Source organism: Podarcis pityusensis, assembly GCF_964106645.2.
Source record: "Podarcis pityusensis genome assembly, chromosome: 6".
Taxonomy (NCBI): domain Eukaryota; kingdom Metazoa; phylum Chordata; class Lepidosauria; order Squamata; family Lacertidae; genus Podarcis; species Podarcis pityusensis.
The window spans coordinates 36,471,808-36,494,615 of record NC_138030.1 but is presented as its reverse complement, the minus strand read 5'-3'; the positions used below and the strand labels follow the sequence as shown (position 1 = coordinate 36,494,615).

The window sequence follows — 22,808 nt, the reverse complement described above, 5'->3', positions numbered from 1 at the left end:
GAGCAGCGTACACAGTTTTATTTGACAACAAACAGAGAAGCTGCTACTGTTGCCACAGAATTTTGGGGAAATATAATTGTCAACAACAACTGATGCTGGTCAATCACTGTAACCTTCAAATCAATTGACAATGAACTTTCACTTGCTGCATTGTTCAAACAGACACACACTCACCCTGCGCCCCAAAACAGGATCAAACACATAACTTCTATCAGCACATTTTCTTCTTAACAGAGAAGTTAGACAGCCATGAGAGTTTGACTGCAGGAAGAAACTAAGTGATTAAAGACAAACAACTGCTAAATCACAACATTCATTAATGCTCCCCATGCTAATGTTCTGAACAAAACCACACGTAACAAAATCAATATATAATGCTTCTAATTGCACCATGGGATCAAAGCCAATTGGAAATGACCAATGTTTTGTGTCCAAGAGAGAAGACGGAACTGCTCAACGCCTACTTTGCCTTTGTCTTCACCCAAAAGGAAAGCAGTACCCAACCTGATAACAGAATAAACAGTGCAAGGAGAGAGCTGCAGCACAAGACTGCAGAAGAGGAGGCAAGGTATCCTAGTCTCGTTGCTGGGCAACAACATGCAGGGCTCAATGGAGTGGGAGACCAGCCAACCAGAAGAGCATCTGAGGTGTACTTGCCTGGAGGCAGAGTCAGCATCCAAAGTCAGGTCCAGTCCTAGGGTCATGCAAAGAGCCATCCACGTGATCAGATGGTCCAGGGGTCAGGGAATCTGATGGCCAAGGGTCAAGATAAGCAGGAAGGCAGGGCAAGGAACTACAAGCACTGTTTCCTGCTTGTGACTACTGCTGGAAGCTCTGCTTAAGAAGGCTGAAGCCAGCTGGTTCTCATCCATGCCTTCTCCTCTGTGTCCTTGAAGGCTGATCAACTGCAGGTAGAGTCACTCTGCCTTCTCCCCCTTCAGGCTGCAGTTCAGCAGGTAAAGCTGACTCCTTGTCCATGACACCAGGGGTGCCAACAACCCATTTCAGGGGCTTCCCCTGACTATGACCACTAGTGATGTAATGTTGGTGGTAGCTCTGAGGAGCTTTGGAGCACTCCTGACCAGTGAAGTTCTCATGCATACAAAACCACTCCAGCACAATAGATTGAGGCATTAAGTTGCTCTGTAACTTAGTCAGGATTCCACCTATTGAAATGAATGTGTCCAGGTATGCTTAACTCTGCGAAGAATCAGGATGTTAAGGTGGGACTTGTATGGACATTTGCAAGTTGTGTCCTTCAAGATCAGATTTCTCTCAACAAACAAAGCACCATGCTTTCATTCAGTAAAAGCATTTCTTTGTTTTCTTCTACTCTGTCTCTAGCCAGGTATTAGCTAAGTCAATCACTCCGCTGGAATGTAAATTTCTCTTATCCAGGCTTCTCCTGACAATACCTCAGATTAAGCCTGTAATGCTTCCTTCCTTGGTGTAATTGATAGCCCATTCCTCTTAAGCACCATCCTATTAAGTTTCTGCCAGACAAACTCCTACTGAGAAAGGGGGGAAATGCTTGTTGCTGTCTGCATTTTCTACTCGGGTGTTTTAACTTATGAATCGCTAAACGAATTGTAATTCTCCTTTCTAACTTAGGGTGTCAGAAATGACTTCTCAAACTCAATTGACTTCCTCTGTGGTAGGTTATGATTGGCATATAGCACATGAGAGCTGGAGCATCCTTCAATCCCTCATTATATTTATGGAAAACAACAAAAATTACAAGCATAAAGTCCCCTTTATGTGCATAAAGGAAAATCTCACCTAGAATGGAGTTGCATGACTGCATCTCTAGTGCTGCAAGCTCCATTGTTGAACTTCACACATTAGGTATAGATATCTTCAAGAAAAAGCTTACATGTGTAAGATACCCCTCAACTGTCCCGATTTTCCTGGGACATCCTAGAATTACAGAAGACATCCCGGCTTCTGATTGGATCCCGGAATGTCCCATTTCTCCCTTCCAGTGCTGCTGCTGCTGCTGAGCTTGGGGAGGGGGGTTGCGGCAGAGGAAGCCTCTCGGGCAACTGGGGCAAACTGCCCATAGGGCCGGTGTGGGGTGTGCGGCACCCATAGGGTCAGGGCATGCCGCAGGGCCTCAGTCACCCTACAGCTGGGGTAGAGGCAGTGGGCGGACAGTGTGGAGCCTGCGGGTGCCCTAGAAGCATGGCTCGGGTGCACTGCAGGCTTCGGGGTGAGTGCCGCCTGCCATTTTGTCACCCCCTAAGTGGTGACACCCAGGGCACACTGCACCTACCACTCCCCCTTGCTATGCCCCTGGAGGGGGGTGAGCTGGTACTTGCAGCTGGCTTGTGCATGAGTGCAAAAGACATGTGTGTTTCGGTGCCTCTGACTCGCAACAAAAGACATGTGTCCTGATTTTCATCACTCAGATGTTGGTGAGTGTGGCATAGATTTGTATCTATTTGTATTCAAATTGTTCTGCAGCCCTGTATGATCGGCATTACAAAACGAAGGGGAAATTCCTGGGCACATTGGCTTTCCCTCACAGGCCTCCATTCTTCACGCGTGGATATGGGGGGTGTGTGTGCCAGCACTGTGGCACAATCTCAAGGCCAGAGCCTATGATGTACCCTTGCAGGCCTGCACTATGTGCGATTCCCCTTCACAAATTGCAATTGTGAAGGGGCTTCGTTGACACACAGAGAGAGTTATTCATCCTTCTCTGTATCACCACATATAGTCCAATCCTCGAATCACCTGCTGGGGTGATTTCTTATGGAGGAGATTCATTGTGGTTAATGAATGGCAGATGCAAGAGTGAAACACTAGAGGATTGGGGCCTTTGTCCTTACAATATGCAACTGCTTTTAAGCCACACACAGAAAATGTGTTGATTGATTTTTTTGATGGTCAATATTTCACCCAACACCTTTACTGAGCTGAAAGGGTTGTTAGGTCACTAGAGCCCATTCTTCTTTGAAGGGAAACAGCTATTGTGTAATTAATAATTTTTTTAAGAAGGCTAGATTTAAAGTCAATAAAACAATCCGAAGAGCAGCATGTTATAAAAACTTTGCCAAATTAACTGATGCCTAGAATTGGGGGCCTACAGGGGAATCATCTCTGCTAATTATTTCCATATTCATCAATGCTATTAACTAAAAAGAAAAGAAAGAGTAATGAAGGATGTTTGTTTATTCCTCACCCATGACAAATAAAATAATGTTTTGATAAGCCATATTAATAGTATCCTCGTTTTACGTGTCTCTGTCTGTCTATAGAGTTACATAGCTTTGACATTTTTATCCTGCCTTAAATAATGCTTTCTGGCTTTTGTGGAGGAGCAGGGGCTTTTTAAGGAAATCACTATCTCTAGAAAACTGATTCTAGATATAAACCAGATGTAGTTCAGGTTTAAGTCCAAGCCACTTGGGATTAGACCACAATATAAAATGCTGTGTGAACAGATCGCAGACATGAAAGGTTGGAAAGGGTATTTTCTGTGGGGATACAAGGTGAAAGGTGCTCTGGATGAGCCTGGCACGGAAACTCTCCTTCTGCAAAGATTCATTATATGCTTTTATTAGGCTTTTCCTGCGTTGGGTAAGCCGAAAATGAAGCCCAGAGGTGCTCCAGAAATAGTAAGTATATTGGGATTTCTGCTTAACGAGGTGAACAAGGGAAAGAAAAATGTACTTTTTGGTTGAGCTTGGCGGTGACTGTTAGGTACTGATCAGAAGCCTGAGCTTGTGGTTGAGAATGCCTGTCTCAACCTACTCCAGTGATTTATTACCTGTGTGGTGAGATGTGTGGTGCACACAAGACACAAATCCCCCCCACAATGGTTTGTCCATTCTTTTCAATGAACAAAGCAGATGCATATGCAAGCTTCTTTTTACTTCATCAGGTTATTTTAAGTAAGTTTTCTGATTTTAGCTTTAACTGGTTTTAAAAATTGTACCTTTTGAACCTTATTGTAGACCACTTCAAGACTACTGTTAAGTGGTATATTAATTATAGGGGAAAGACACCACAGATTTGGACCAGGGATACCATGTTGCATTAAAAATGGCATTTAAAATATATTCCTACCTCCTCCCAATAATGTTGCTGTCGTCGTAATAGTAGTAGTAGTAGTAATAATAATAATAATAATAATAATAATAATAATAATAATAATTTTATTTTCATCATTTTTGAGTGAATGGAAATGTCCTAAGGTAAATGTCAGGATTGCAGTGGTGTCCTAGAGCAGGAAAAGACAGCAAGCTGGAGCAGAGGGTCAGAGCTTTGGCTGATTTCTGTTTGAATCCAAGCTGTGCTATGGAGGAAGCAAGACCCTCTTGGAGTGTAATGCTGGGAACCCCTCCATCATAGGTTCAGGTTGTATATATGTGTAAACAAACCAAATATTGTAAAGATTCTGTTGTGCCTCATTTGCCAAAGGAAATATGAACCCTGGGTAGCTGCACCTGGAACCCCTGGAATCTTGCACCGCTCAGTGATTGGGGTGACACAGATTTGAAGAATAAATGACATAAGGATAAATTGTTTCAGAAATGCTAGCTATCTTTTAATGTGTGAGGTCAGTTTGGTTATTATAAAAATATAGTTGAAAGAAATTAATTTCCTTGATTCGCTAATATTTATTAATGGCCTCCAAAAGCCAGATCTTATTCCCAGAGCTAGATGTGAACCGGGCTGAGACCTCCAGGTATAGGGCGGTATATTTATTGAATGAATGAATGACCAGGTTCAAGGTCTGCTTAATCCTACAATAGTATGCTATGTTTTATTTGGCTTTCAGAGGAAAGGAAAAGCAAGCTCTTGGCGGTTGTTTTCAAACGGTCAGGCTATAGCAGCAATTTGACGATTCAGACAAAATGTCAATGCTTCCTTCCAACTGGGAAGTGGATGTAATGTTAACTTCCAATGGGGCAGGCTCAACCCACAGAGAGACAAAAGAGGCAGCCTTGTTTTTCATTCAGTGTATAATCAAGAGCACAAGGCATATTACCTGGGCGGGTCATGACATATTCTGCAGACAACCAAGCAGCAAGCAAGGATATTTTTTGTTGGTTTGGGGTTCAATGAGGAGACAGCAAATAGTCTGACCTGCAAAATAACCAGGCCAAGAGAAAAGCTCTACCCAGCAACAAGAACAGGAAGAACGACAGGAAGCCAATCCGGCTGAAAAGTGCTTAACCTCTTCAGAATATGCAACATTTCCTCCGCCTGAATCCTCCATATGAGAGACCCTTCCCTAAGAGATAATCCAGTGCCGCACACTCTGCAATGATGCCCATTGCAGCGATTATTACCCAAAATTTTCCTGAAACTCTGTTTTTGTCTTAGAAAAGAAAAGGATGAGTGCCCAAGGGATTTTAAAGAAATTTGAGAGTGGGTTGTGGATGAAGGAGGGAATTGTGGTTTATTTTGAGACTTTTCTCTTTATTTTTCTTTGTGTTTGTTTAATGTACCAAAATAAAAGTGTGAACAAAAAGTAAAAATAAAACAAGCTCTAGGAGAGAGCTTGAAAGCATCTATTATTGCCATGGTGTTTCAGAAGACAATAGTATCTTCACATTGCATAAAAGTTTATCATTGTTTAATAATATCCCCTCTTCTCCTTCTCCTCCCCTCCCCTTCCTCCCTCACAATAATACAGGCGGTGACCATTTTACATGCATCCAGTTGACACACAATTAGATTAAAGAACCATTAGAAGGGAGAACAGGAGGGGCCTTGAAGGTACCCATCAACAGTTTGTCATAGTCTTCCTGACTATGATGAGCTAGAAGGCTAAAGAGCCCTTTGTCCACACCTTAGTTTACACTGGAGCTGTTATGTGTGGTTGCTCGAGAGCAAACAGGCGAGACTCCCACTGGTCTTTTCAAGGTTTTATTATCTGTACGAAACATTTACAATGCAGAACGTCTCAAGTCCATGTCTGCTCAGTCGCTAGCAGAATCTGGGAGTGGGTGGTCCTTAAACTTTCCCCAGCGTAGCAGTCTTTTGACCCCCATCCTATGCCTCCCCTCTCTGCGCGTAAACTGACTGTGCCGACAGGACGTGGGCAAAGGGGGACCTGCCTCTCCACCCCCGCTTTGCTCAGGCTTGGTGTTGCAGCTCTCTCTAGCATTGTCCAAGTCCTGCATCCCTTCCCCACTGGAGGCGGGGCTTCCCTCCTCGCTGGAGGAAGAGCTGCTTCGCATGATCTTCCGAGGCTCCCTGTAACCCAACTGCCCTTCCACCTCTCACCTCTGAGCTGATGGCAGTTCCCTGACAGGACTTAAACTGCTCAGGCCTTTCTAAACTCAAATGATGGCACCGTGATTAGTTGCCAGTAGGAGTTATATGTTGTTTTGTGACCACAGACCTCCACTACACCAATGCCACAGACTATACAGAAAGCTGCCCTGGAAGGATGTTGTCAATTGAGTCTTGCAGATTGAAATTTGATATGGTGTGTGACAAGTGATAGGGTTCAGAATTCCCACTAATCCTTGAAATGTTTAACAACAGGGATTGGATGCCTTTCGAGTTTCAAACTGTGTTTGTCACATAAACGCAGCACAGGAATTTCCTTCAGAAGGCTGTTTAAAATATTCATGAAATAAAAATGAAGATTTCAGTCCTCAAGTCTCAGCCTGGGCAATGATGCAGTCACAGACATTACGGAGCACTCAGTTGTATGGTAATGTGCCATTTGATACAAAAGTTGAGGGGCCTGCTGTGCAGTAATGTCAGACAATTCTTTTAAATCATAAACAGAAAAGAGAAGAGAGGGTGGCTAAGGTCCTTTGCGATTGGGCACTATATTTAGATTAAGTCAAGCAGCCACTTTGACTTGTCAGCTGAATGTTTTCCGTACAATCAAGTGATATGTTGGGGTGGATTCAGGTGAACAACTGAGATGGTCACTGTGGTGGAGAAATCAGCATAAGGTGATCTTTTTGGAATGGGGACCATTTATCTGAGTGTTCTGAAAAACACTTTATTCCTCCTGTGAATGCCTTGGAAATTTGCAGGCAAGCAGCTGTGCTTTGCCAAAGACCCAAACAGTTTACTGTGGAATCTCCACACTGGATGGTATTCAACTGCCTTATACTAAGAGTAGACCCATCAAAATTTGAAAACCGAACTTAATCATGATCGTTAATTCCAGTGGGCCTACTCTGAGTAAAAGTTAGTTAAACCAATCCATTGTTTTGTAAACTATCCCTTGACACAACAGCACAGTTCAAATATTTTACCCTGCAGTAACATCCTTTTTGCATGGTGAGGGCTGGATCTGGACCTCATAAGAACCAAGAAGCCTGCTGGATCTGGTCCATAGCTGTCAACTTTTCCCTTTTCTTGTGAGGAATCCTATTCGGAATAAGGGAATTTCCCTTAAAAAAAGGAAAAAGTTGACAGCTATGATCTGGTCAAAGGCCCATCTAGTTCACAATTCTATTCTCACAGTGATAATCCAGATGCCTCTAGGAAGCCAACAAGCAGGTCATGAGTACAATAGCATTTCCCTCCCTTGTGTTCCACAAGTTCTTCCTCACGGAAGCAGAGACTACGGTCCAAGAAGCCAAACCTTTCCTGCTGACACCACCTGCACAGCCAGTGGTTTACTTTCAGTATTTTCTTCTCTCTTCCTGGGCCACAACCTTCAAAAGGAAGGAGCGATGAAGGAGACAAAGGTCTCCCTGCTCACTTTCCTTGAATCATGCATATATTTAATGCTTCTTTCATGTCCCCTTTCTAAATCATCATTGTCTCTGTAGTCCCAAAGCTTGTCTTTGTAGATCATTTTGGTTGCCCTTTTCTGTACCTAGCACCATGGGAATAACATATTTGAGCTGCACACTCATGCAGAAATGTACATACACTTCACTTTATATATTCAGTCCTTTTGATCCTGCGTGGATCATGGAGCTCACACAATATTTTTTTGGAAATCTAAATGATTCTAGGTAGGATGGAGAAATGTCAGGGTAATCCCCCCTCCTTCTACTGAGCCTGCCACTGTTGTCCACAAAGTCACCTATGTGCAAACATGTGTTGGCAGGCTGTGGAAATGGCTGTCACATTCAGTTATTGGTACTTTTAGAATTAAGTGATTTGGGCAGTTCTAGCTCGGGTTGACTATGTCTATAGATGAAAATAAAAGTGATTGTTCAAGTGAGACGCTAACAGATGAGATGAGATCAGTACAGCACGAGAGTAAGTGAACCAGTTGCATATTTGTCAACACATTCCAAATGAGAGCTATTTCCTAGCAGATTCACACTTTTCTCCTTTAGTGCAGTGAAGACTTTCCCATGCAGAAACTGATTTTGGAGCATTCACACCTGAACCTGTGTGTGTGGTCCGAGAGTACTACTTCAACCTCCAGCCACACACACTTCATGAACAAGAACAGGGGTCAGCAAACTTTTTCAGCAGGGGGCTGGTCCACTGTCCCTCAGACCTTGTGGGGGGCCGGACTATATTTTGAAAAAAATTAATAAACCAGGCAGGCCCCACAAATAACCCAGAGATGCATTTTAAATAAAAGGACACATTCTACTCATGTAAAAACACACTGATTCCCGGACCGTCCACGGGCCGGATTTAGAAGGCGATTGAGCCATATCTGGGCCCCGGGCCTTAGTTTGCCTACCCATGAGCAAGATCTTAATGTATGGTGCACAGTGCATACATTAATTAATATATGTCACAAAGTTCTGTGGGTGGCTTACAGAAAAAATGAAATGCAACTCAATACAGGGAAATGCACCTCGGTACAATAAAATATAAAAATGAAATGATTTTTTTTTTTAACTGCTGTAATTCAACTTCAGACTCTAACCCTGTGGGGAACTCACTTGCACACCTAAACCCTTCAGAAAGCAGGACTGAATTCCCTGCACATCAGCTGATGCATGGGAATTCAATCCTGCTTGATCACTGCCTCCCCACTCCACCCCATCTGACAAAGTTGACTCGCGGGGTGGGGGAACATAAAGATCCAACTTGCTACATAAGAAAGCTTCCCCATCACTGCTGTAATCTGGGACAGAGTACCATATTTCTGAACATCTGCAGAGTTCATCTCACTCTTGCATAAACATAACCAGAGCCAATACTTCCAGGGTGGAGAATAAGTGATTCTAGTGAGGCATACACCTCTTAGGTTGCTTTATGCTGTGAAGTGGTCTATAAATTTATTTAAGTAATAATGAAATACATACTGCCGGTTTTAGAAATTAAGCAATGGACTTAAGATCTATAGTCCACCAGAAAGTCCTCTAGTGACTTAAAATGGCATTTTCTCAACCTATTTTAAGTTCTCTATATTACCATTCCTCCTCCCTGCTCCCCACCTCAACTGAAAACTGAGCACTGTAGGTCACAAGCCATGAAATGGTGCTGAGGTGGTCCGAAACGCAGTTAAGACTGAAGACTTAGAATACCCAACATTCAGGCTAGCAGCCCATCTGCGTAATTAACATCCATTCGGCCCCTCTGCCAAGCAAAGGGAAGTCAGTGGTGTGCACAGTGATGACTGGATGCAGTTTGCATCCTGTCCAAACAAGACACAAACTGTGTTCAATTGTCTGGTCCTGCTTATTACCTTGATGGAATTCACCACATTGACCCCAGCAAGTAAGTGTACCATTTACACCCTCTACTGAACACTGTCATTTTACCCAGCTGTGTGAAGTACCTCTAGACATTATACCAAATTCCCTGGTTTTCTTTCATTCCCCCTAGTATTAAGGCTTTTTACCCCCTTTGACAAACAGCAGCTTTATACAAAGCAACATTCATCCCAGGTTTTTCAGCCTCCTACCTGTGGTGATGGAAATTGATGAAGCACTACCTGAATATTAGTAATGCACATAATCTAATGGCTAAATATAGAACTGACAAAGGCCCTCCCTTAGATAGCAGCAGCATGGGGAAAAATCAATGTCATTCCTGATACAGTTGGCTGACAGAGATCTTCAAGAAGAGTTTTATCTTTACTTGTCACTGATTCACAGATATGCCTTGGCATCGGATTATAGAGTGCTTTTATTCTGTTGTTTTTTTGCAGGTAGAGGCACATTTTAAGATTGATTTCTTTTGTGTCTCTATACTTTTAGGACTGTTCTGTATGTTGGAACAGATTTCCATTTTTCCACTGCAGGCTGAGTGCATCTTTTCCATAATGTTCATGTGTCTGGAAAAGGATACATATAATCCTCAGATAATCACAGTTCCTAGGAGTGTGCACTGACTATTTTTAGGCACACAAATGTGTTCTGCTACAAAAAGAGGTAGTTGACCCAGAATAGACCCATGTTTTGCTTTAACTTATGCGGGACTAGCAGAGAGTGCATGTTTGTTCATGGAGAGTCACATTCCGGCCCACCATCTTGATTCAAAATGGCACCCGGCATCGAAATAGCAACCATCCAGATGCCAATGGGAATCTTGAAAGCAGGGATCCAAGTGCAACAGTGCTCTGCCCACTTGTAATTACCAGCAACTTCTACTCAGAGGTAAGTAGAAGCAAGAACATCAGGCTGTTGCTCTCCAACGCATGCTTTCAGGTTTTCCATTGGCATTTGGATGGCCAATGTGAAAACAGAATGCTGGTCCATTGGCCTGATGCAGCAGGCTGTTCTTAGGTGAAGTGGGAAGCCTCTTGTAGTTGTGGTGGTATCCTGTGCAATTTAGAAACTTGGAAAACTGGGGATCTATAAAGCATGGGTACAGCAGCTATACTGCATCAGACAGATGCCCTTGGCTTGCGGGCGGGGGGGGGGTGATGGTGAGGTGAGGCCAGTGTGCTCATACCTTCTGTCTACCTCATGTGTTTTCTCTGCCCATTTAGAGAAGAGGGCTAAGGAGAACAGTTTAGGCAACTGTGTGATATAGGTGTATTTCATGGGAACTGGGAGGGAAGGTGTTAGGGATGGATTGCCAGGGATGGATTGCTGAAGGATAGGACTGGATTGTAACTCATCTTGATCACTTGCTTGGAAAAGGCCTTCCTAGTTGTAGTCTCCCTGCAATGTAAACCCCATTTTTGCCAGGAAAGACACTTCATGTATTCATGTTTTCCATGCCCCTCAGTAAACCCTCAATATAGCCTAACGTGGGCTGCTTGTAAAACTGGAGATTGTCTTTGGCTTGTATATGTTTTGGCAGAGGGAACCATTTCAATATGAAGCAGCCTCAGAATCCTTTTGGCATTTCTGAAAGAATGGGGCAGGATGAATAATTCACTTGAGAAGCAGTTGACATTATGCTGGAGCTTCAGCAAAGTTTATTTAAACATTTTTAAAAAATGAGATGAATCAGTAAGTGTTCATCTGAGCTCGTCATGCTTCAGAATAAATGACTGATTGAAAGTGATTTTTCAGAAAGGAAAAGGAAAGGTTATTTTTATTATTAAAAGATCACAGGGCAGTTCTCTCCAAACAGATCTTCCCAAACGGTTCCTAAATCAAGGTTTTAAGAACAACATAAACAATAAGGGAAGACTTATGCAGGAGTTACACTGCTACAAAGTGGTTTGCAAATAGAAGGATCAAAAAGCAGGCCAAGAAAATGGGAGTGGTAATCAGCAGTCACCTTCTGTGCCTAGGCAACTAAGAGTACATCCCTCAGAATTGTTTATTGATATATATATATATATATATATATATATATATATATATCTCATTTTTTTGCTTTTAAGTCATTTTATACCTTAACTGTATGGTTTATATCTTTTTAATAATGTACACTGCTTTGATTTGTTTTGTAATTTAGCAGATATATATATATAGATATATAGATATATATGAAATAATAAACCAGTCCAACAAGATCTGATTGGCTACAGTTCCTCCATTCCTGATACAGTGGTACCTCAGGTTACATATGCTTCAGGTTACAGACTCCGCTAACCCAGAAATAGTACCTCGGGTAAAGAACTTTGCTTCAGGATGAGAACAGAAATCGTGCTCCGATGGCACGGTGGCAGCTGGAGGCCCCATTAGCTAAAGTGGTGCTTCAGGTTAAGAACAGTTTCAGGTTAAGAACGGACCTCCGGAACGAATTAAGTACTTAACCCGAGGTACCACTGTATATAGAATAGTTTGTTCACTATGGGGGTTATACTTGTTGCATCTGTTTTCTTCTTGTGGAACACATTTTTTACCTAGATCATACAGACTAACATAAGAGCAGGCTAGATGTTGGATAATGCAGTGGAAATAGAAATGTAAATACCTCATCCTTCCAGTTTCCCTCTTTCTTCATAAAGTGGAACTTTTTGCATCTTACTTTGGGTAGCAAAAAAGTTCTACTTTAGGTGTTAGGAGGAATATTGTAAAACAAACATCACCCCTACATCTTTTAACACCAGAAATGGTTCTGTGTCTGTTGGGCATTGGATGTGCTTTCATGTGCCAGCAGCTGATTCTACTAATGGCCCAATCCAAATCTCCTGTTCCAGAACTGTATGAGACAAGATAATTTATGACAGATTACAAAGTCTAGGTGCACTACCTGCTTCTGATGTTACTTTCCAGAACGATAAAATCACCGGGATGTTAATATTAAATGCTGTATCCTTTTCTCACCCTCATATGATATAAGCTGACATTTACTATAGATGGCTGCTATAGGTACTTGTATCTACCCTTAACACTGTATTGCTGCCTCATAGCAAGCACACGTGCTTCAGAGCTAGAACTGAAATGCTGGCTGCACAGGTAAATGCACACGTAATAGATATATAGTGAACTGGTTTTAAGAAAGCACTGGCTTATTCTTCTCACATGAGGACCAAGTCAGACATTCAGCATTCAAATCTGATCTCCCAGTTATTGGACCAATTGAATGGCCCATAAATACTCCTTTGGCAGAATTATGCACATGGCCAATGCTGAAAGCATTGATAATAATTAATGCAACCACACTGGACATCAAAGGGAAGATGATAACAGGAGGAATTTGTCTCAAGTTGTAAAATCAGACAAGGCATCAAAGTACAGAGTATGCTGATTTATCGCTCAAAAATGAACAAGGTGTGCTCAGTGTCCATTTTAAAGAAAGGGGTTGTGGGTGTTTTCTAAGTTCTGAAAGAGAGTGGCTTTTATTTTATGAATTTGAAATTGGGCAGGTAATTAGCACCCTAAATGAAATGCGGACATGCATTGTGCCTGCCGCTCTTTCCACAGCTGGAAATAAAGCAACTTTTCCTCTTTCCTTCTCAGAATCAAAAGCTACTCAATTACAGTTAGTAATATGAAAAAGGCTTCAGGAGAAAGGCTTGAGGCTATGAAGCCCCCAAATGGCTTCCCCTTAATGGTTCCATTATTAAGTTTTTCTATTTTTAGCTGAATTCCCAGGTACCCTCTACCTGCACCCCCCCTCCTTAATTCTCTTAGCTGTTCAACAGTTTCTTACCACAAAAGAAGATGGCTTTGTGTTATGTTGCTATGGCAACCCCTGCTGTCACCCTACAAAGTATAGGGAGGGAAGTGGATCAGAGAGGGAAGAAAATCAAAGCTAGAAATAATGATTTTCAGCATATTCTACACAATATGCATATTGTGACACCACATCCAGATAGCTTGTGTTTTAGGAGAATGGAAACTGAAGGATGTTGAGGAGAGAGTCATGTCTTATTTCACTTCCTTTCCCAATGGAATTTTGTTTCCTTCCGCAATCTTGGTAGGGATGACACAGTCATCCAATAGGTATGATAGCCACCATGAGTATTGTGCTTTCAAAGGTGTGGACAGTTATTCTGAACACAGGGAAGACCATAGCTCCGTGGTTGAGTATCTGCTTTGCATGCAGTAGGTTCTAGGTTCAATTCCCAGCATATTCTGGTCGGGCTGGCAGAGAGATCTGCCTGAAACTCTGGACAGCTGCCCCAAACCTGGTATTGTCTGTGTTGAGAATACTGGGCTAGATGAGCCATTGTCTACTTCAGTACCATATGAAACATGGTACTGTTATGATGCCTTATGTCTGATCCTATCAAATTTACCATTCATTGTGGTGTGGGAAGAGAAAAATGGCCAGCAGCTACAAGAGAGTGTCTTGTGCAAGCTCATCAGAATGGGGAAATCATAGAATGTGGACACTCTTCTGCAATCTCATTAAGGTTTAAGTACCATTATGGAATGTACATTCCATTTTGGATCCAAATAGGCAAGCCAGTGAAAGGGGTTTTTCCATGAAAAAGAAATAGAAAAATCTGAGAAAATTGCAACAGGGTGGGGATGCCCTTGCAGAGATCACCAGCCACCTTGGGGCCCTGGACACTTTTGCAAGCCAGGGAAACTGTTGCAGTCTCCCCACCCAACACAAAACACCGCAACCTAGTTTGTTATCTGTAATTTTCAAAACTCTTTTGAGTGAGATGAGGGGTGGTGAAGGGGACCTTGTGTGTGTGCCAAGGAAAGTATTCTCAGGGCAGATGGGAATAAGCACCATTGTCTGTAGAATAAGATTATATATATAATATATATACCGTATTTTTCGCTCTATAAGACGCACCAGACCACAAGATGCACCTAGTTTTTGGAGGAGGAAAACAAGAAAAAAAATATTCTGAATCCCAGAAGCCAGAACAGCAAGCGAAAGCAGCAATCCCTCTTGCTGTTCTGGCTTCTGGGATAGCTGCTCAGCCTGCATTCGCTCCATAAGATGCACATACATTTCCCCTTACTTTTTAGGAGGGAAAAAGTGAGTCTTATAGAGCAAAAAATACGGTATATACACACACACATATATATACATATATATAATGTAAAAAAAAAATCTGTAACTGCCCCTGACTATAAAATATTCTTATAAATAAATAAATAAACAAATAAATAAATAAATAATTTATATCCCACCCATCTGGCTGGGTTTCCCCAGCTACTCTGGGGTGGCTTCCAACAGAACACTAAAATACAATAACCTATTAAACATTAAAAGCTTCCCTAAAAGATGCTGCAGTAACCAGTGCCAGACCTGGTGCAGCCCATCATGGCCACATCAACCCACATGATAATAAAATGAACATGTGTGTAACCTGGACTATTGGGGAGCGGGTGGGGCTGTGGTGTAAACCACTGAGCCTCTTGGGCTTGCTGATTGGAAGGTCGGTGGTTCAAATCCATGCGACAGGGTGAGCTCCTGTTGCTCTGTCTCAGCTCCTGTCAACCTAACAGCTTGAAAGCATGCCAGTGCAAGCAGATAAATAGGTACCGCTGTGGCAAGAAGGTAAACAGTGTTTCCGTGTGCTATGGTTTCCACCATGGTGTCCCATTGCTCCAGAATCAAACGCCGGCTCCCTCGGCCTGAAAGCGAGATGAGCGCCACACCCCATAGTCACCTTTGACTGAATTGTCCAGGGGTTCTTTACCTTTACCTGGACTAGGGATGAGTGAATCTGTCAATTTAAGCTCCTCTCCGTTTCTCATTTTTCCACACTCCAGTTTAGTCATCACATTTCCAAATTAGTTTTCCTTAGCCCTATACCTGGAGGCATCATGGGTTGGACCTGTCAACTTCTGCTTGATCTCTGAGCTGTAGCGCTGAGAATTTCTGAATACCTATGATGTTCAGACACTTTTTTGTGCAAAGTTGTTATAGTGAGGTTGCTTTTCTATCTTTCTCCTGCACTTTGTTTGCTCCTATTTATTTAATCCCATATTGGAAAATTAGAACAGTTCACGAAGAGGAAATTTGTGGCCCGGAGAAATCATCCAAAATCCAGTTCCTGAGAAGTCAGTGCTGATATGTTGACACATTTGTATCAATTAGCTGTAGGGTCAGGGGGGAGAGCTTGGCAAGTGGAAGAGAGATGCTGCTCCCTACATCTCTATAGCACTGACTGACAGCTGGAAAATCATCCTAAGAAAATGACAGACAACTTGTTCAGTACTGAAAACTACACTGAATTTCCCCCCGGCATTATGTATAAAGATGGCTAGAAAACTAGTGTATCAACAAGGAGAGTACGAACACATGTTCAAGACGTTCTCTTGCACACTGACTATATCAATGTTGTCTATCAGTTGGTGTTCAGAGGCATATTGACAGTGGAGATAGAAGACAGTCATCATGACTAGCAACTGCTGATAGCCTTATTTTCCATGAATTTGTCTAATCCTCTTTGGTAGCCATCCAAATTGGTAGCCATCACTGCCTCCTGTAGGAGCGAGTTCCAGAGTTTAACTATGCCTTGCATGAAGAAGTAAGCTGCCCTGAATCTTCCAAAAGCTCCCTTGGATGTCCATGACTTCTACTGTTGAGGGAGAAATTTTTTTCTCTAACCAATTTCTCCATGCTTAAAAAGCACCTGAAGCTCAACTGGGAGGAGGTCCATCTGATCTCAGCTGGGATGGAGTTTCACAGGACCAGGCCCACAATACTTAATTCACGACTCTTGGCAGATGACAGCTGTGCATCTGAGCCATGGGAGACCACTAACAGAGATTTCCACCAAAGATCTCAAGGACTGGGTAGGGATATACATAATCAGCTGTCGTTAATGTATTATGGACCAAAGTTTTTCAGGGCCTTTTAAATGAATATAAGTACATTGAACCCGGCCCAGTAACATATGGGCAGCCAATGTAAGTAGTAGGCTAGGTCTCTGGCACATTTGTAATATTTAGCACATGTGTTCATCAAAGGCCATGTGCACAGCCTTGAAGTATTCTGGGCTTTTTTGTTTCATCATGTATCAATCTCTGCATAGATCCTCTTCCATCCATTCTTACATACTTTGTTGCCAAGAATAGTTCCCAAATAAGATAGGTCTGGGTGAACCTATTTTATTTATTTTATTTTATTTTATTTTATTTTATTTTATTTTATTTTATTTTAAAGTGAATTCATCTGGCTGACTGAACCTTGAAGTCAGGAGCATGGAGACCAAAGCCCAGACTAGAGGAAAGAGGGCTCCCTTACAGCTGAAATCTAGTGAAGCTTGCTGTAAGTAGGAATAAGAAATCTTATTGTGTGGACTTTAAGTATGGCGACTGACTGCCTTCCTTTCTCAGAGAGAGAGCCAAAACTCCAGCATTGCTGATGGCACAGACACACCGACCACCAGTTATGTAACTTATGACATCTTTTTTTGTATTTTCTCTCCCCCTCCCCACCTTCCTTCATGCTTCTGAAGTGATGATGTTTCCTCTTCACTGGGTTTGCGTGTCCCTGCTGGGGACTTTAAATTGCATGTTCAGTGATAGAACTTGACTGCTCTTTAATGCTTCCTGCAAATCTTATTAACCGTATGGTAATAAATGGAGGAGGTGCACAATTAACTGGGTGGCTCATAATCTGCACTTTGCATCCTGTTAAGTATGCAAAGATCAGGTAGGTGTTGCAGTTCCAAAAGAGAGAGAGAGAGAAATTATTTAAAGGTATGTACCAGTATTACTCATGAAAGAAAGAAAAAGCGTGGAACTTGCTTTTAAGGTTGATTTTGTATACCTGACTTTCTAATTGCCTTAAATCTGTTTTTATAGTTTAGATTACAGAACAAATTAGAAAATGTGTTGTATCTTGTTTACCCAGATAATGATGCAATTCTGTTCTCATCAAATCAGGCTTTATTTGCCCTCACAAGACAGTTTAAAATAGCCTTGAAATAACAACAACCAGCCTCTCCTTTGTTATTTTAGTGCTTCCTTCTTCAAATGGAAGCCATTTTTGAGATGCATAAATATTATGTCTTTTCAGTCCAAAGTGGGAGACATTTCTTGCTGCTAAAGTAGAGGATTTGGAATCAGAAAACTCCACAGGTTCTGATCCCTAGTTGAAGCCAGCCACTTTCTTTCCTTTCAGAGCTTTCTATTTTGTGACCTGTGGGACTTGTCAATGGTCATGTGCATGACCAATTTTGAAGAACGTTTTCCACATGTGTACTTCCACAGGATTGCTTGAGGTAAAAAACACACACCCCAAAACCTGCTATAGCATCATGGCTAAGAATAAAAGTTGGGAAACCAAAATTCTAATCCCACTTGAACCATGAACTCACCAAGTGGCATTTGACAAACTGCCATCTTTCAGCATCTTCCTCACTCTGTAATATTGGTATTATAATGATGGGTATACTCAAGGGTGCTTGCAGGAATTTTTCCAGGGCTGGGGAAATATAAAACACGAAAGGGGAAACAGGCTAGTTTGTCACACACACAAATAAGTAGAATGACACATTTTGCCAGATAGCTTGGATTTTACACATGCCAGAAACTTAATTTTTTAAAAATAAAAAAGCTGGGTGCCCAGAGATTATGATTCATCAGAGGGTGGGTGCAAACACCATGGATGCAATGCTGCTCACAAGTCACTGCTCAGTAGCCTTACATAAACATAGCATTGCAGCGCGAACTTCACTGTTTGTAGCCTAGCCTGCAACTCCTTGTTCCTTTCTTTGCTAAATCCTGCTGTAAGAGCTTCCTTCTCTTAAATATAGATTCATGCTGGACATTATAGAGGATTAAGAATCAAACAATGTAAGTGGAGCCTTGCTAGATCAGATCAATCCGTCTATCTAGGCCTGGGATATAGCCCTTCAGTCATTACTGGACTACAACTCCCATCATCCCTAGTTGGTTATGCTGGCTGGGGTTGGTGGGAATCCAACATCATTTGGAGTTCCCCATCAATGATCTAGTCTAACATCCTGTTTGGGCAAATGTAAGCAACAAAAAGTCTTCATTTTTCCACAAACATATATGTAATATTTGTTGGATTGGCAAGACAGTAGACGTAAGAAATGGCCCGTATGGTGGGGCAGCTGACACTGGCATCACTGCAGCTTACCTAGGTGGTGATGGGGCAGTGAGGTGGGTTGGTGGGTGGGCTTTGCAAGTACACCAGTGAGATTGCTGGATTGTCTCTGCTAGTCCACCAGCACAGCCCAGACCCTGCTGCTGCCCCACCCCAGCCTTGTCCAGGTAAGCTGCAGAAACAGTACAGTATGGAGGCAGCCACATGACTCTGCCACACCATAGACCGATAGTGAAAAAAACGGCTGCATCCAACTAAAGCTGTTCAGCATCAGGTCAACAAAAGCAAACTCGCTTTTATTCCTGCAGGCATGTTGGTGTGGTGATTAAAATGCATGCTCAGAGCATTTCATCCTTTTCCCATCAGGGCTGGCAAGCTGTTTGTCTGTTTGTTTGCTCTAACATGTCAGAAGTGTAGAAGCAGCTGTAAAGCATGGAATGGTGAGGGATGGGGAAAGATAAATGTTAAGGGGGGTGAGCATGAAACCATTAAGTTTAGGATCTAGAATTACCTCCTTGCATGACTGATTACGTACAATGTAGCAGGGAGGAATCAGGTCATTATCAGGTATAAATCTGCTCCCCCTAGAGGTGCTTTGTGTACACACATGCACAGGGCTGGATTTAGGCTTGATGAGGCCCTAAGCTCCTGAAGGTAATGGGGCCCTTTATATGTCCAGCTGTCCTTTGTCAACAACAAATTGTCGCTTTTTTGTGCTGAATCTATCCTATATGGTAATTTATGAACCCAGGTAAAGGGACCCCTGACCATTAGGTCCAGTTGTGACCGACTCTGGGGTTGCGGCGCTCATCTCGCTTTATTGGCCGAGGGAGCCGGCGTATAGTTTCCGGGTCATGTGGCCAGCATGACTAAGCTGCTTCTGGCGAACCAGAGCAGTGCACGGAAACGCCGTGAGCTGGGACCGAGCAACGGGAGCTCACCCTGTGGCAGGGATTCGAACCGCCAGCCTTCTGATCGGCAAGCCCTAGGCTCTGTGGTTTAGACCACAGCGCCACCTGCGTCCCTATTAATGGACCTAATTGGTATCTAAAGCCATTTGCACATAACAAAATATGTATTTTATCAAAGTAATTGTTGAACCGAAATACAATTAAGAAGACGTATATTAATAGTGAAATACAATTAAGAAGAAGTATATTTTTGGGGGGCCCCCAAGAGAGTGGGGCCCTAAGCTATACCTTGTTTAGCTTATACACAAACCTGGCACTGCACATGCAGCATGCCAATGGTTTCCTTTTTGCTTATCATCTCCTGATTCCCTTTTGCTGTTGAAGGGATCTGTGTAGGCACGCACCGTTCACTCAACATAATTCACCCACCTCCTACCCATGGACCCATCTGCCAGCTGTCATGGCACCTTTTCCAAATCCACACAGGCAGCCGTATCAGACTCAAAACACATATATCATATATGCCATAGGGAATCTCTGCTAAGTAAGCATTATGCATATAAGCAGGGACATAGGCGGGAACTGCCCTAGCAATTAACATTTTCTGCTGTAAGGATCTAAATTTAAACCCTGATATCATTATCCTTGGCACAGGGCCCAATCCGTTTTCATCTGACCTACCTACAATGCCTTTTTTATTTTTTATGAATGAAAGCTATTTGCCAAATTGACCATTTTTGCTGTCGTTTTTTATTTCAGATATTGCAGTGATAAGTGCTATGATAATTCCTGGAGAGAAGCAGAGAGGACAAAGCAGATAAATAAACAAATGGGTATCTGAATGAACACTGACACTTGGGCATGCAACAAAAGTGTAGCTAGCTTTTTGTTTTGATAGACACGTGTGCCTCCATGTGTGGGGAAGGCAGAAAATAGGAGCTGCAATCTTGAAGGTTCTAAGAGCAAGAGAAATATAGTTGTTACGTGATCTGCAAAGAACAGGAATTTAAAACAAACAGCACACCTGGAAGTCAAGCAGTGCTCCTTTAAACTCCCCACCCCAGGAGAGACCTCCTAGGATTTCTGGTACTACTGATCATCTTTTGCATTGAAAGGCAGAGCATGAGACAAGAAGTTCTGTGATCACTTTCCCCTTATTGCCAAAGGTGACATCTGAAAAGAGCAGGGCTTCCTCCTGAGTGTGTGTTGAGGGGAAACGGAGGAAGATGAAAGAAAAGAGAGCTGAAGAGAATCACTTTATACCTCTGTGGTATTTGCCACTTGTTGTAAGGCAGCATTTCAAAAGATGAAAGCAAATGATTAAACCAAAACTTTTCAGCTTTCAGTTCAGGTTTACAGAAAGACAGAAACAGATATAGACACAATTATATAGATGCACCTGACCTTCAGCTACAGAAAACTCCTGAACTGCTATTTTATAGAGAATAGTTAAAAAGAAAAGGCCCAGCTGGTACACAGAATTCAGGGAAGTAAGAACACACAGGGCAGCAGTGGAACTCCCCCCATCTCCTCTCCCTGTGTGCCCCCTAAATCTGTTCTGGGGTAACCCACAACCCTAACCCTGTAGGATAGCTCAGTTGATAGAGCATGAGACTCTTAATATCAGTGTGGGGTTTGAGCCCCACACTGGGCACACATTGCAGGGGCTTGGACTAGATTACTCTTGTGGTCCTTTCCCAAAACTATGATTCTGTGATTCTGTAGCAGATTTAGGGAGGCAGGAGTCGGGAGTTCTGTCGCACAAGAGTGAATCCTTATATTGATGAAACGAATGCATAACGTCCAGAGGGGTAGCTGTGTTATTCTGTCACATCAAAAAATAGCACATGACATAAGTGTTCATGGACTACAGTCCATTTCATACTATGAATTCATTTCACTATGAATTCATTTCACTATGAATTCATTTCATTTCATACCATGAATCCATTTCATACATACTCATCCAGAGTAGCAGATTTATGTATGCATGGTTGGTTGGAGGAGGGATACTGTAAACAGGAAGGAAAGGGGAGGAATTCAGTTCAGTTTGCATTTTAAGGCGAACATACAAAAATTCACACTTCCTGAAACAATATGCGAACCAAAACACAGCTAGCCTTTGAATTACTGAATTTTGCAATGCACTTCTCCAGCCAAGTAATATACTAGGGTAAAGTATGCCTACAAATGCATATATTAGTAAAAATAGCATACAACAAGCATTAAAGTGGGGAAGATTGTTTTGGCAAAATGCAGACATTAGGCAAAACTGCATGCAGAGAGAGAGAGAGAGAGAGAGAGAGAAATATATGACCTAAAATACTGAGGAATTTCCATGAGGATTTTTTTTCAACTGATGTTGAAATGTAGAAAAACCAAACCTAAGACTGGAAAAATGAAAAACTGTGAGAAACTGAAATTGGCAAATTTCCCCATCCCTAATAAACAGTGAAACATGTGAAATGCAGAAAGTAGAGATGGTGATAATTACATAGTAACAATAGTCTTTCATTTTAAAAAGAAAAGAAAAACCAGTTCTTGATAACACAGACAGAGCCATGCAGCCTGAGCCAGGTCCATTTGGATCTCAAGGCCCAAGGTATACTACTTTCCTCACCCTTGCTTGGGCCTTGGGCCCAGCCCAGGACAAAAGCAGTTCATCTAGAAAGAGCCTTTTAATAACAAGGCAGAGTTGGTCTGCAGACCATGCCTGATATTTTCTGGTGGTGCTTGGATACTGAATTTCATCCCATTTCCCCCCTTTGTCACTTGATATTTATAATCAACTGTGGAGCCAACCCCATGGGCCACAGGAGGTTGCACTCAGCATCTGTAGCACCCAGCTGCCAAACGTTGCCATTTCATGTACGCAGCAGAGAAGTGCAAGAATCAGCTATGCCTGGCTCCTAGCTAGTTCCACATGTAGCATCTGGGTTGCCTTTGCGGCTGGTTCCCATCAGCTGTGATTTGTGCCTTAAGAGATAGAGCAAGGTCAAACTCCTGATGAGCAGATATTGTCATCTGGAAGATTTCTGTCTGGCTTGCTTTGGGAAATGGTGTGTGTCAGAGGGGAGGGGAATAGAGTGTGTTGCTAGAGATATGAAGCTATGTAGCAGAGATAATATATAGAGAGATAGATAAATGATT

At 42.4% G+C, this 22,808-nt stretch overlaps 1 protein-coding gene and 1 long non-coding RNA gene across 8 annotated transcripts in view; one reads left to right on the top strand and one right to left on the bottom strand.

The window, feature by feature from the left end:
• KCND3 (potassium voltage-gated channel subfamily D member 3) overlaps nt 1-22,808 on the bottom strand; it is a 267,155-nt gene that overhangs the window by 163,782 nt on the left and 80,565 nt on the right. The gene's annotated exons all lie outside the window — the stretch shown is intronic.
• On the top strand, nt 10,328-21,278 carry LOC308479239. 2 transcript variants are annotated; one of them, XR_013987567.1, is made up of 3 exons: nt 10,328-10,502; nt 17,797-17,896; nt 20,418-21,278. It is a non-coding gene; the product is annotated as an uncharacterized lncRNA (long non-coding RNA). The 2 variants fall into 2 exon arrangements; XR_013987568.1 differs by lacking the exon at nt 10,328-10,502 and adding an exon at nt 16,852-16,938.